This window comes from Talpa europaea, assembly GCF_964194135.1.
Source record: "Talpa europaea genome assembly, chromosome: 2".
Taxonomy (NCBI): Eukaryota; Metazoa; Chordata; class Mammalia; order Eulipotyphla; family Talpidae; genus Talpa; species Talpa europaea.
Genome location: NC_140068.1, coordinates 95,090,070 through 95,101,463, shown reverse-complemented (window position 1 = coordinate 95,101,463; position 11,394 = coordinate 95,090,070). Strand labels below are relative to the sequence as shown.

Genomic DNA, 11,394 nt, shown 5'->3' with positions numbered 1-11,394 from the left:
TGCTTCAGGCTGTTCTCCCCCCCCCCCACCCCCACCCCGCGCGCGCTGGTTGCCCAGCCGGACCTAGGGACGGTTAGCCCTAAAGGTCACTGCAGGGGGAGGTGCAGCACTCTACCTATAACACACACACCACACATATAGAGACACACATGAATTTCTTCCCCACCTCCTGTCCTCAATTACTCCTTTTATTTTTTTTAATTTTTTTTTTTTACAAGAAGACAATTTATTTTAGCAGAAAATAATTTGAAGAGTCCTGCTTACAGACAGCGACCACGGCGACCCCCCTTCCTGCGGGTGCTATCAGAGGGGATGGGGGTGACATCCTCAATCCGCCCAATATTTGTTCATGAGCGGGCAAGGGCTCTGAGGGCTGACTGTGCCCCAGGTCCAGGAGTCTTTTTTTTTTTTAATCCTTTTTTAAATATATATATTTAAGATTTATTTATATAAGCACTGGGTACAGTCAGAAGTGTGGGAGGGTGAGAGAATTCACCAGAGCCAGAGCAGGGAGCAGAACAGGCAGACCAATGAAATACACTGCTGAGAGGAGCAGCGGATGCAGCAGGAGAGGTCTGTGCCGCCATGTGGGACCCTCGCCGGTGGCCGGGAATCGAACTGGTGCTGCAGAGGCTGCGGGCAGCTTCGTAGCCCAGCGCTCAACCGCTGCGCCACCAGGGAGGCCCAACCCAGGAGTCTTGGTCCGGTTTCCTCCTGTAGCCCGGAGTTTGATGTGGAGGGCAGTGATGCCCAGTTCCTTGCACCTCTGGGCCACATCCTGGGCTGCCAACATAGCAGCATATGGCGAGGATTCATCTCAGTCAGCCTTCACCTTCATCCCACCAGTTACATGCAGATGGTTTCCTCACCAGAGAGATCAGTGACACGGACGAAAGTGTCATTGAAGGATGCAAAGATGTGGCAGACACCAAATGCATTTTCTCCTTCAGCCACCTGCGGTCCGAGGCTGATGACCTGTTCTTCCTTCTTTTCCTTCCCCTTGTGAGGTGCCATTTCTGCGTATCTTCTCCAGACTCCACCACCGGAAAGAGCGACTCCTTTTATTTTATAGAAGGATTTTTATTGGGGGTCAACATTACAATTTACTCTCTAGGTTACAGAATATAACTTAGTCTCTAGGTTGTGATTCAGTCAAGTTGTAAGCAACAACATTTAGAGTTGGCTACAGGGACTTGGAGCTGCCCATTTTAGGGAAAGAAGGGAAATGTTTTCATGCCTGAAGAGCTGTGCACTGGAATGGAAGTCAAAATGTAGTTAGAGGGTTTGGTGTGAATGTTGGGTAGCTAAAGGGGCAACTGTGCCTGTTCTTGTTTTTCAGTTCCAATATTACATTCTTTTTTTTTTTTTTTTTAGATTTATTTATTTATTTATACAAGCACTGGGTACAGTCAGATGTGCGGGAGGGTGAGAGGATTCACCAGAGCCAGAGTGGGGAACAGAACAGGCAGACTGATGAAATACATTGCTGAGGGGAGCAGCAGGCAGGGCAGGAGAGGTCTGCGCGCCATGGGGGACTCTCGCCAGCGGCCGGGGATTGAACCGGCGCTGCAGAGGCTGCGGGCAGCTTCGCAGCCCAGCGCTCAACCGCTGCGCCACCAGGGAGGCCCTACATTCATTTTTAAAAAATTTATTTATTTATGCGTACAAGAGCTGGGGGACAGGCCAGAGGTTTGAGGGGTGAGAGGATTCACTGGAGACAGAGTGTGGAACAGAACAGGCAGACAGACTGAAACACACTGCTGAGGGGAGCAGCGGGTGAGACAGGAGAGGTCTGCTGCTCCATGTAGGCTGCTCCGTGGCTGGCTGGGGATTAAACTTGTGCTGCAGAGGTTGTGGGCAGCTTTATGGTGCTGTGCTTAACCCCGTGCAAGGGGTTAAGGCCCCTAATTCTACATTCTTATATTCTACTCTGAAATGTCAGAGCAGGAATTCTACCACATTTCTCTTCAGTTGGCTCACTGTACTCTTCTGCCAGCAGGGGGCACTAGAGGGAGACTGGAAGGCCTACTTAACTGTGGGGCTGCCTCCCCAGGCCTCCTGTGGCTGTGTGAAACCTAGCAGATCAGCGAATCTTATATGTGCTGTTTTTCCCTATACATACATACCTAGATAATCAATAACAATCAAAAATAGAACAATTATAGCAATTTACTTTGTTAAAATTTATGTTGGGGCCTCCCCGGTGGCGCAGCGGTAGAGCGCTGGGTTGCGAAGCTGCCCGCGGCCTCTGCGGCGCCGGTTCGATCCCCGGCTGCTCCCCGGCCATCGGAGGAGGGTCCCACATGGCGCGCAGACCTCTCCTGCCGCCCGCTGCTCCCCTCAGCAGTGTGCTTCGGTCCTTCTGCCTGCTCTGCTCCCCGCTCTGGCTCTGGTGAATTCTCTCACCCTCCCGCGCTTCTGACTGTACCCAGTGCATGTATAAACAAAAACAAACAAACAAACAAACAAATAAAACATGCCTCTATAAAAAAAAAAAAAACTTTAAAAAAAATTTATGTTGATATGGCCTCTCAAAGTATCTTATTGTATGCAATTTTCAAAAAAGATATATCTTTTTTTTTTAATTTTATAGAGACATGTTTATTTATTTATTTGTTTGTTTGTTTGTTTTGTTTATACAAGCACTGGGTACAGTCAGAAGCGTGGGAGGGTGAGAGGATTCACCAGAGCCAGAGTGGGGAGCAGAGCAGGCAGAAGGACCGAAGTACACTGCTGAGGGGAGCAGCAGGCGGCAGGAGAGGTCTGCGCGCCATGTGGGACCCTCCTCTGGTGGCTGGGGAGCAGCCGGGGATCGAACTGGCGCAGCAGAGGCTGAGGGCAGGTTCGCTACCCAGCGCTCAACCGCTGTGCCACCGGGGAGGCCCAAAAGATATATCTATTTATGCATACAAGAACTGGGATGTAGGCAAGAGGTGCAGGGGGGGAGGTGAGAGGATTCACCAGAGACAGAGTGGGGAACAAAACAGGTGGATCTACTGAAATACACTGCTGAGGGGAGCAGTGGGCAAGACAGGAGAGGTCTGCTGCACCATGTGGGTAGCTCCCTGGCTGGGGATTGAACTCAGACCACAGCAGTGACAGCTTAATAAGTCTGAGACTTAACACCTGCACCACAAGGGAGACCTGTATGTAATATTTTGGGACCATGGTTGATTGTTGGTTGACTGTGGGTAACTGAAACTTAAGAAAGCAAAAATTCAGGAAGACTAGTGTACTTACCTGACCTACCCCACCCCACCCCCGGCCAGGGAGCAAGCATGACCCCCCCCAGGCAGAGCAGTTGGTTCCAGTTTCTGACTAATTTGGGGAGCCCAACTCCAGCTTCTCCACAGCCACATGATGTACTAATATCAGTGACACAATATCTTCTCAAGGTCCCCTCAAGGCAGGTCTGAGCCCCAATTCTAGCAGGCCACTTCTTGGAGCTATTGGGGTAGTAGCAGTCATTGGACCCCCACAGAGGTCCAATACTCACTCCCAAACCTTTAGGATCTTCCTTTTGTTCCTGCCTCTCCTAGCTCTTCCATGGGAACTGGTTTCTCAAGTAGCACGGATCTCTGTGTTTCCTCAGTGTCCTGTTTTTAGTCCTCCAGGCCCTATTTAACCAATACTCCATCTTACAGTCTCTTTGTTAAAATAACTAGTATGGTATTTACTTTTTTATTTTACATTTTTTTAAAGATTTACTTATTTATGCATACAAGAGCTGGGGTGCAGGCCAGAAGTGTGGGGGTTGAGAGGCTTCACCAGAGACAGAGTGGGGAGCAGAACAGGCAGATTGATTGAAATACACTGCTGAGGGGAGCAGCGGGTGGTAGGAGAGGTCTGCGTGCCATGTGGGACCCTCACCAGGGGCCGGGGATCGAAGTGACTCTGCAGAGGCTGCGGGCAGCTTCACAGTGCAGCGCTCAACTGCTGTGCCACCAGGGGAGGCCCGAACAACATGTGATTTTAAGATCTTGCCCTAAAACATTGGGGGGATGTAGCTATTAACCAAGACTGCTTGTCCCCACTGGCAACTGAAAGAGACAAGGAACAGTTTCTTCCCCGAAGCCTCTGGAAGACTGCAGTCCCACAAGCATCTTGATTTCAGACTGGTGATATGATTTTAGAATTCTTTTGTGTGTGGACCTGTAGGGGAGCAAAATGTACCACCTCAAAATATATCTCTTTGGCATAAGGTTATTTTAGTCTGGTTATTTTTAAGAAGCAGCAGACATAGGAAAAGTTCTGAAAACAGAGTAGAAAGTCTCTTTTGTAAGAAATATTTACATGCATAAAGGGAAATCTTCATTTGTGAGGGTGTCTGGGGGGTATTTAAGTGAGGGCGACCAACTCTCTTTATTTCTTAGCTAAAGAGAAAGCAGCAACTTACATCTGCATAGCAACCATGCCCTTGTTCACAGTGACTTTCCTGGTAACCCCCAGTAATTGATCTGCGACCCATCGACAGTCTTTGTCTTTAGCTGAAGATGCTATTTAAGGAGGGGGCTTAGGCCTTTTCCGTGTGTTGTTCTGTTATCCTGGGCCTCCTCCATGTATGTAGGAGGTAGACATTATTAAACTCTTTCTTTTAAAAAGATTTTGTTACTTATTTATGCACACAAGAACTGGGGTGTAGGCCAGAGGTGCAGGGGGTGAGAGGATTCACCAGAGACAAAATGGGGAGCAGAACAGGTGGCAGGTGGATCTACTGAAAGACAGGAGAGGTATGCTGTGCCATATGGGTTTGCTCCCAACTTATTCCATAGAGGCTGGCAATAGCTTGATAGCGCTGAGTCTTTAACACCTGAGCCACCAGGGAGGTTCTAAACTTTTTTTCCCTAATTTGTGTGTTAGCCAATAATCTAGAAGAGCAGAGGGGAAGTTATTTTTCTCCCTTTACAAGTCTCATGTATTTGGGGGGTTTATTTGTTGTGGCTACTGGCTTTTTCTAATTAATACAACATTCTAGGGCAATAGATTCATTATTTAATGGGGACAGAGTGCACTGACGATTTCAGTGGTGCCCCATAATAAGAGGCTGTGATACTGTGATTTATAAGAAATACAGATTCAGTCTTCCACCCATTTATGGCACAGAGCTCCTTAAAACCCATGAGATTTCATAAGCAAGAAGCACGATGGAAGCATCATCTGTTATAATACTTGGTCTTTTGTCCCAGTTCCTGAAACAGCTCCAGAAGCATGAAGGTGACCGCAAGCCCCTTGACCCCACCCAAGTTTATGTTAACTGCGTGACTTTTGGAAAGCTGCCTAGAATGGGGGCTTGTGGCTGGGGAAGGAGGCACCCGATAAATGTTTGGAACTTGCCCCTCCAGGGCAAATCATAAAAGATTTCCCTTTATGCAAGGGGCAGGAAATTTAGTTCAATCACAGATTTGATCGAAGTGGCCACAGAGTTACACTCGATCTAGTCAAAAAACAGAGAAGCGATTGGCCACAGAATTAATCGCTTGTGCTGACACAATGAAATCTCTATAAAACCCCAAAAGGATGGGGTTTGGAACAAATTCCAGGTTGGTAAACACACGGGCATGCCTGGAGAGTGGCGTGCTTCGGGATCACGGGCGCTCTGGGCCACTGCCACGTACTTCGTCCTAGGTATCTCTTCCATATGGCAGTTCCTGAATTACATCTTTTTCTAATTGATAGTTTATTAGCATATTAGAACCCACACAATGGAGACCACCCCAGTGGCGTGACCCAGCTCACAAATCTAAACATAAGTCAGGCTGCACTGATAGGAAATGTCTCACTGTCAAGGAAAACTAACACACACCAATCATAGTCCTCCAGGTCAGCTTTGGCTAGCTCACCTGACCCTGGAAAATAGGACCGGCCAGACTTACAAGGAAATCCCTGGCCTTCGAGACAATTGTGCATGTTCCATCTTCTCACGCTCTAAGAAAGCCACTCCTGCCCAGCCCCCTCAGGAGAGCGCTCCAAGAGGCACTGCACTCCCCCACTTTACCAACTGTTTTCCCTTGAATAAAGAACGTCAAACTCATTTACTAAATTGCGTTATTTTTGTCATTTGACATAATACACTGGTAATGTATTAAGTAAATATTTTGCTGAGTTCTGGGAGCTGCTCTAACTAATTGCATTTGAGGAGAGGTGATTGGAACTTCCAATTTAGCCCATTGTTCAGAAGCACGGGTGACAAGCTGAACTTGCAATTACCATCTGAAATGTGTATGGGGGGGGCAGTTTTGTAGACTGAGCGCTTAACCTGTGTGATTCGACATGACGTCCAGGTAGAAAGTATCAGAATGGAGGTCAACTGTTGGACAGCAGCTGCTATAACAGGATTGCCTGATCTGTGGAGCACACCACACATCTGGCGTCAGAAGTAAAGACGTGCAGACTCATGTGAGTGTAAAAGGAGACCCAGGAGAGAAAGGATTTTCCCTTTACATGGAGTCAATCTGACATGGAGTTAGTGAGACAAACGAGAGCCCTGTGCCAGAACTGACCTGCCATCTGCTTTTGTTTCTTTTAAATTAAATTGTATTTCAAAATACATGTAATAAGCACATGGTAGAATGTTCAAAAGCTAAAAATAAATGAACATTGAATTTAATTACCCTCTTCCCATCCTTCAACTATGCTATTTTCCTCCAAAAGTGCAGCTACTATTACCATGGATTCCTATAATCTCCTAGAGATGTTGAGATTCTGTATATATATGTGTGTTTATTCCCTAATCCAAGATCACGAAGGTTTACCTCTTGTTTTCGTCTAATAGTTACACAGTTTTTGCTCTCCCATTTAGTCTTTGATGCATTTTGAGTTATTATAGTTTTTGGATATGGAGTGATATAGGGACCCCTATTCATTCTTTTTTATTTTGTTCTGATTCATTCTTTTGGATATGGAAATCCACTTGTCCAAACAACTTTTTTTTAAAGATTTATTTATTTATGCATACAAGAACTGGGGTACAGGTCAGAGGTGCTGAGGGTGAGAGGATTCACCAGAGACAGAGTGGGGAGCAGAACAGGTGGATTGACTGAAACGCACTGCTGAGGGGAGCAGCGGGCGAGACAGGAGAGGTCTGCCGCGCCATATGGGTTGCTCCCTGGCCAGCGGGGGGATTGAACTCGTGCTGCAGAGGCTGCGGATTGCTTCATCGTGTGGTGCTTAACCCCTTGTGCCACCAGGAAGGCCCCAAACATCATCTGTTGAAAAGACTTTTTTTCCTTAGTGAATGGTCTTGACACCTGTGTAAATTAATATACAGACTATATTTAATTAAGATCTCAAGTGAAAGGAAGAATTTCCTCTTTGCTCAGCAACAGCTCCATCAGTCAGAGAATGCTGTATACCAAACAATGATCAGCCACCAAAGCTCAATTCCCAGTTTCCTCAAATGAGCTTTTTGGTAACAGCACTAAAATCTACATAGAGGGTCCTCACTTTGTTTTGACGGAAGGGTAGGCCTGTCGCTCCATGAGTTAGCACTTTCCAAGTTGCCTTCTGTGGTTGTTTCCAAATAAATCCATTTGGTTGGTAAAACAACTGGTTGGTTTTTTTGTCTGCGGTCAACATACTCTCGTCAAAAATCAATTGATCATAGATGCGTGGGTTTATTTCTGGACTCCCAGTTCTATTTGGTTTCCTTGACTATCCTTCTGTTACCACCACATGTCTTGATTACTGTAGCACTGTAGTAAGTTTTGAAAGTAGAAATGTGAATTCTCCAACTTTGTCCATTTTCATGATTGTTTTGACAGCTTAGGGTTCCTTGAATCGCCATTTGAATTTTAGTATCAGCTTGTCCATTTCCACAAAAAAAAAGGCAGTTGAAATTTTAACAGAAATTGCATTGAGTTATAGACTAATTTGGGGAGTCTTGCCCTCCTGACAATATTATGTCTTCTAGTCCAAACAAAACACAGGATGTCTTCCCATTTATTTAGGTTTTTCAGTGATATTTTCTAGTTTTCTTTTTTTTTCAAAGATTTATTTATTATGCATACAAGAGCTGGGGGTACAGGCCAGAGGTTCAGGGGAGTGAGAGGATTCACCAGAGACAGATGGGGAACAGAATAGGCAGATCTACCAAGGTACACTGCTGAGGGGAGCAGCAGGCGAGTCAGGAGAGGTCTGCTGTGCCATGTGGGTTGCTCCCTGGCCGGCCAGGGATTGAACTCATGCTGCAGAGGCTGTGGATTGTTTCATAGTGCAGTGCTTAACCCCTTGTGCCACCAGGGAGGCCCTATTTTCTAGTTTTCAATGTACACGTCTTGCCCTCCTTTTGTTAAATTTACTCTTTATTATTATTTTATCCTTGGTGCGTATATGAATGGAATTATTTTGGGATTGTTCAGAGGATAGACCACATTTTCAGCGCCGCATGCACCTTGATGTGGCGAGGATTAAAATCTGGCTCCTCAATATAAATAAAAGTGATGTGTGCACCTCCAAGTTGGTTGGCCTCTCTCCTTTCCTGCTCCCCTTTGATTGCAATGGAGTCAGCCATCTTGACCGTCAGCTGTTTTGCAAGCATTTGCCTTTTGTTTTTGTAGAACAGAGCCACACTTACATATATGGTCTGTGGCTGCTTTCCTGCTGTGATGTCAGTGTTGAGTATTAGTCACTGAGACCCTAATGGACTAAAATATTATCTGGCCCTTTACAGAAAAAGTTTGCTGATCCTGGCTTAGCAGACCTCTCTATAGTAGGATTTTATGATCTTTCTAGATCATAAATATTTGAAGCATTACTGTCTTTGGTTTTGCTTAGAAAATTTCCATCAGGCTGGCAGCTTGCTGCTTCTCTCCAGCAGTGGATTGTCAGGGACATTCTCATCAAGAAGAACAATCTGAGTTTTATTAGACTGATCTATCTCTCCCTCTTGTAACTTGCCTTCCTCTTCTTAGAAGTTTTTTGCTTCCTCTGCAGCTCAGAGCTTCTGACCTCCTGCCATTCATTCATTTTTTTAAAAAGATTTATTTATTCATTAAAGAGCTGGTGTACAGGCCAGAGGTATGGGATGGGGAGGGGTTTGAGAGGACTCACCAGAGACATAGTGGATACCAGAGCAGGTGGAGCGACTGAAATACACTGCTGAGGGGAGCAGTGGGTGAGACAGGAGAGGTCTGCTGTGCCATGTGGGTAGCTCACTGGCTGGGGATTGAACTCATGCTGCAGTAGTTGCAGATAGCTTCATAGGTTGCTTCTTAACCCCTTGCACCAACAGTAAGTCCCATTCATTTTTTTTTTTAAAGATTTTATTTATGCATACAAGAGCTGGGGTACAGGCCAGAGGTGTGGGGGGGTGAGAGGATTCGCCAGAGACAGAGTGGGGAACAGAACAGGCAGATTCACCAAAGTACACTGCTGAGGGGAGCAGCGGGCGAGACAGGAGAGGTCTGCTGCGCCATGTGGGTTTCTCCCTGGCCGGCCCGGGATCAAACTCGTGCTGCAGAGGCTGAGGACAGTTTCATAGGTTGTGTCTTAACCCATTGCGCCACCAGGGAGGCCCATTCATTCTTTCTTGATTAGCTGCTTCTGCAGAGCCCCCTTCTCTGCTGATGTGGGAGACGAGGGTCTCTGCTGTGCGGCCGCGTGCATGTGTGCCGGGCCATCACCGTGGTGTACATCGCATCTCTCAGCTGGGATTAGAAGTGGTCTCCTTTTCAAGTACGGTATTCTTTTTAAAAATGTATATAATTTAAAGGTAAGAAGATACTGACACTAAGCGTTCAGTTTGATGAATTTTGACAACTGTATGCACCTGTGCAACCACCAGTCAAAACATTGCATCAATCGTTTGAAATCAATTGTAAGAGATCCATCTGTGGCTCTTTCCAGTCAATTACCAATTCTACTCCCCAGAGGCCATCACTGTTCTGGTTTTTGTCACCGTAGATTGTTTTTGTCTGTTCACGCACGTCACACTGTTGCAGTCATATAAATGTCCTCTTTTGTCTCTGATTTTTTTTTCACTCAGCAGAGCATAATGTTTTTGAGATTTATTCCTGCTGCTTGTATCTAAGCCCCTTTTTATCCCTGAGTTATGGTACCCTCATGTGTGGATACACCCTTGCTGGGTTTTCCATCCTACTGTTGATGGACATTGTATTTTTCCAGTTCAAGTACAGGATTTTTAAAAAAACACCTTTTAAAAAAATTTTTATTTTTATTTATTCATGAATACAAGAGCTGGGCTACAGGCCAGAGGTGTGGGGGGTGAGAGGATTCACCAGAGACAGAGTGGGGAATAGAACAGGCGCATCTACTAAAATATTCTACTGAGGGGAACAGCAGACAAGACAGGAGAGGTCTGCTCTGCTATGTGGGTAGCTTCTTGCCTGGGGGCCGACCTTGTGCTGCAGTGGCTGTAGATAGCTTGATAGAGCTGAGACCTTAACCCATGTCACCAGGGAGGTCCCTCAAGTACAAACCTTTTAACCATAATTTTGTTTATGGCCTTTTCCAGCTTTAAAATATTCTCTCTCTTGCCAGGTCTTACAACCAATCTAAACAAAATATTATTTCTGGTTTACATTTTATTGTCTAAGAAATATTGAGAAGCTGATACTATCCATGACTTATGAAACTTTTCCTTCCTTCACATTTCCTTTAACATACCCAAACAAGTCTTTTTTTTTCCTTTTATCTTTTGGTTTATATAACACATACTGTGCAAACCAGTCAACACACTGAAATGCCATGCATTTCTTTCTCTTTTCTAATTTTTTTTTTTTAAAAGATTTATTTATTTATTTATTTATACAAGCACTAGGTATAGTCAGAAGCACAGGAGGGTGAGAGAATTCACCAGAGCCAGAGCGGGGAGCAGAACAGGCAGAAGGACCGAAGTACACTGCTGAGGGGAGCAGCGGGCGGCAGGAGAGGTCTGCGCGCCATGTGGGACCCTCACCCAGTGGCCGGGGAATGAACTGGGGCTGCAGAGGCTGCGGGCAGCTTCGCAGCCCAGCGCTCAACCACTGCGCCACCAGGGGAGGCCCTCTTTTCTAATTTTTTTTTTTTAATAGAGGCATGTTATTTATTTATTTGTTTGTTTGTTTGTTTGTTTTGTTTATACAAGCACTGGGTACAGTCAGAAGCGCGGGAGGGTGAGAGAATTCACCAGAGCCAGAGCGGGGAGCAGAGCAGGCAGAAGGACCGAAGGACACTGCTGAGGGGAGCAGCGGGCGGCAGGAGAGGTCTGTGCGCCATGTGGGACCCTCCTCCGGTGGCTGGGGAGCAGCCGGGGATCGAACCAGGGCCGCAGAGGCCGCGGGCAGCTTCGCAACCCAGCGCTCAACCGCTGCGCCACCGGGGAGGCCCGCTCTTTTCTAATTTTTTAAGAAAAAATATGAAAGACTATTATATAAAAAAATAAAAATATTTCACTCT

The 11,394-nt window shown here is 46.1% G+C and overlaps 1 pseudogene across 1 annotated transcript; it reads right to left on the bottom strand.

Annotated features, from left to right (window-relative positions):
* Nucleotides 1–260: 260 nt before the first annotated feature.
* Nucleotides 261–1,014, bottom strand: LOC311167050 (small ribosomal subunit protein uS11-like; annotated as a pseudogene). Its single transcript has 2 exons — nt 698–1,014; nt 261–398 (listed from the first exon to the last, which is right to left on the bottom strand). The product of its transcript is annotated as a small ribosomal subunit protein uS11-like (transcript).
* Nucleotides 1,015–11,394: the final 10,380 nt, after the last annotated feature.